Source organism: Neoarius graeffei, chromosome 21 (genome assembly GCF_027579695.1).
Source record: "Neoarius graeffei isolate fNeoGra1 chromosome 21, fNeoGra1.pri, whole genome shotgun sequence".
Classification (NCBI taxonomy): domain Eukaryota; kingdom Metazoa; phylum Chordata; class Actinopteri; order Siluriformes; family Ariidae; genus Neoarius; species Neoarius graeffei.
In genome coordinates, this window is record NC_083589.1 from 20,123,474 (window position 1) to 20,127,604 (window position 4,131).

Below are 4,131 nucleotides of genomic sequence, written 5' to 3' on the forward strand. Positions count from 1 at the left end.
AAAATACCAAAGAATGAATTTCATTTTTGAAGAGTTCAAGTTGTTCCAGGATATTAAAACAAGTATAAAGTGAGCACTGTGCATGTGTGCACAAATGGATCAGAAACTGTAGTTTCAGTTTGAACTGTTTGACTACTGTCAGTTCCTCAGGGGTAACAGCAAGTTGAGAACTCTTGACTGCCTGGGGGAAGAAGCTGTTGCAGTGTCTGGCAGCGGTGGTTCGGATGCTCCGGTACCTTCTGCCAGCCAGCAGGAGGGAGAACACTGCATGCGATGGATGGGACTTGTCCTGCTGGCATGGGTGATGTGCTTCTTATAGAGTTGGAAGATGGTCCCCAACAGGGCTCTCAAGTTTTGAAGTTTGCTCAGAGTGAGTTTTTTTTTTGGTTGTTTTTTGGTGGGGTGGGGTCCCTCCTCGTGTCCCATCAACCCAGCTACTTTAAAAAAAAAAAAAAAAACAACAAAAAAAAAAACCATTCAATTAGATCAATTACACTGTTTATTCTATAACATAGTACAGTAAAATGTTGTTCTTTATTGTGCATAAACATTTGCATTTCAAACTAAATAAAGGCAAAAAACACAAATATAGCCCCAAAGGGCCCCACTGAACAATGGTGGATTGTGTGTGTGTTTATGAGTGATGCTGTGTGTTGTGGCAGATTTAGATGCCTTAATTACGGACACTGGGGGCTCCCATTTAAAGCAATGGGACTCAATGCCAGCCATTTTCACTGTCATGATTGCTGAGAGGGTTCCGTCCAGGGCCAAGGCATTTCTTGTTTTGGTCTTGTTCAAGCCCACCATGGAAAAAACCCTCTCAGCATCTGCATTGGAGTGGGGGAGAATTAAAACTAATTTGGCAATTGCAGACAGCCTGGGAAATCTGCTCATTCCAGTCACCTTTGGGGGGGGGGGGGGGGGGGGGGGGGGGAGCCTAATTACACCCCTACATATTTTACTCTTATTAAATTGCTCATGTCAATGTGTGTGTGCTGGATATTTATTACCCTATTCTTAAGTGAACTCATGCCTTCCCAGAAAGCCTCAACGTCAAATTCCGTTTGGTGTTCGGGCATTGGGACCTCCATTAACTGGTAGTCCTGAAACTCCTCTGCAAGTTGGTCTTGGGGTTCACGATATGGAAGCAGTTTGGTGAACCTAAAGAATTCAATGTGTACTTAACCAGTAGAAACAAAGGGCTAGTTTTTCAGCAAATGTGATCAAACTTTGCAATAGCTTTGAAATGTTAAACCCTTACCGATCCACAAAGTATGCAGCATCATTGACTTCACAGTCTGCCCTCTGCTGCACATCCACAAACCTGGCGTGTTTCAGGAGACTCTCTTTAAGGGGCAGTTTTGCCATGGCATATTCAACTGCCCCCATCAAAAATGCCAAGACAGCCTGGTGGAATCTCTCCACCTGCTGTGGAGTGACATCTCCAGCCTCTAGGAGCCGGTTAAGGGTTGCCCTGGTTGTAAAACCCACATTCAGCTTTTGTCCTATTAGAGTTATGAATAGAATAGGGTAGAATAGGATAGAAAGCCTTTGACATTATACAGAATATAAAAACATTTAAAGCTGCTCCATAAAGTGCACACAAATACTGTTCAATAAAACTAACTACTGTACATAGACTGCAAACATGTACAGTAAACGTCAGACACTTAAAGTAGTTCTAGAATTTGAAAATCGCCTTTGCATGTAACGATGAATACTAATATTTGTAGTATATTAAAAAAAACTACTCAAAAATGTTTATCCGTTATGATTTTATAGAGGATTTTCTGCGATAGCCCACGAGCAAAACATCGCGCCGCGATCACGTGACCGATGACGTAGTAAATTGACAAGCTAGACAGCTTACTGCCTGTACATACTGTGACTGTGAGTGACAATTCGCGGATCTACGGATTATTTCCACTGTATACGATGGTAAAAAAAAAAGTGTGTAGTGAAAGTTCATTATGTCTACCTATTGAAACTATTCTTTAAATTCGTTTCTTAAGACAAGGATTTTTTTAAGATGTTACCTTGACAGTTTCGGCGATAAACTTCCGCCTTCTTCAAAACAGTCACCAGATGTCGAGTGGTGACGTGCCTTATCAGCTGGTGTTACTCTAAGGAGGCGTGAACATCCCGCCCAATTTGACAGGTAGTTCACGCCTCCTGCTGTACCTGACAGCAGGAGGCGTGAACTACCTGTCAAATTGGGCGGGATGTTCACGCCTCCTTAGAGTAACACCAGCTGATAAGGCACGTCACCACTCGACATCTGGTGACTGTTTTGAAGAAGGCGGAAGTTTATTGCCGAAACTGTCAAGGCACACAGACTGTCCATCAGGAGTAGCGGGAGTTTTCCCGGTGGGCCGGTGGTTCAGTGTGGGCCGGCGGAGAAAAAAAAACCAAACAGTTGCGCGCTGGCCTTTAATATGATAAGCAATGTTAGCAGTTTCTTAAAGAACAGTTTCTTATAGAAACTGTTAACATTGCTTATATTAAAGGCCAGCGCGCAACTGCTTTTTTTTTTTTTCTCCGCCGGCCCACCGGGAAAACTCCCGCTGGCCAGTCCGTGTGTGTCAAGGTAACATCTTTAAAAAAATCCTTGTCTTAAGAAACGAATTTAAAGAATGGTTAAAAAAAAAAAAAAGTGTCTCGCGTACAGCTGTTCTAAAACCAACAAAGACGGAGTATCTCTGCATCAGTTCCCTGATCCTGATCAGAATAGATACGATCTCGCTGAGTGGAACCGGCAAGTAAAGCGGACGAGGGCAGACTGGTGCTAGTTGAAGGCTAGTGCACATATTTATGCTGGTGAGTGTAAAGGGAAAAGTGGTTTTTATAGTCCATGGGAGAATCTTGAGGCGCGCTTTGAACGAGCTTCCCGAACCTTTAGGACAATTAAAGGGTTCTTTAACTAAACAAGAACTAGACGATCCCTGGACGAGTTCCTGCTTTGCACTTCTACGATACAGCCGTGACTGTCCCCATTCAGGCCCGCATTTTTCTTCTCCCCAAGCTCCGAATGCACACAAAGCAGACTTTGACAGCTGCAGTCATTTCCATGTTGTTGGAAAGGCCGCTTGAACGCCATCGGTTCGCCCCAAATATACTGCCGATCACGACGCACATTTCGGCCCAGACCTCTGATTTAGTAGAAAAAAAAAAAAGTTGTGCATCGACTCACCTCGACTGGAACACGATTCACTTTCGTCTTCAGACGCAATTTCGTCTGAATAATCGCCGTCTGATTCACTCATTTCGCTTGTGTTTATACTAGATGCTGCCATCCTGGTCAATTTACTACGTCATCGGTCACGTGACTCCCGACTGGGATTTTCAGGAAATGCTTCCCAGAAGCTCGGTTTTGTCGCTCAAATACACCCTTTTGATGGGGAAATTTTTTATTTTTAATTTGCATACATTGAATATATACCCTTATACTACATTTTCATCAATAGTGGGTTCTAAAATTCTAGAACTACTTTAAACCACAAAGGCAAACACCTCCCACAGTTTTAACAGAATCTTCACAGACAAAGGCTCATAAAGTATCTCTGCTTTCACATTGGTGACATCCTCACTGTCAAAACTGAATAAGTCATTTGTGGTCAGTAAACAGAGAGTTTATGTATTTGCATATAGGGAGAAACTTGGGGAGCATTACCAGACAGTTGGTTGGATGGATCTGTGTAATTGATGTCCTCCACCGCTCTGCGGTGCCTGAACTTGCAGGAATCTTCTGCACAACTTGCGAATGAACTTGGTCATCTACAAAGTTGCAATTCATTACATTAAAGAGACGGTTTTATCCCAAGCGAGTACACAAGCATAACAAGGCTAGTGAAGATGAGTAGGGTTAGTAGTTATGAAGGGAAAAAAAATTAATAAATTAAAAAAAATAAATAAATAATAATAATTATTATTATTATTATTTCACTGAAGATGTTAGTGACAGCAGATGAAAAACCAATGGCATAAACAGAGCTGAACCCTCATATTTTACCTCTTCATAGAGAAGGAAGACAGATGATTTCTCTCTCTGGAGGAGATTAAGGGAGGAGAAGGCTGGCAGTCTTGCCTGATAGAAAAGCAGGTAGACTTCTGTTATTGGGTTGGAGAATGCAT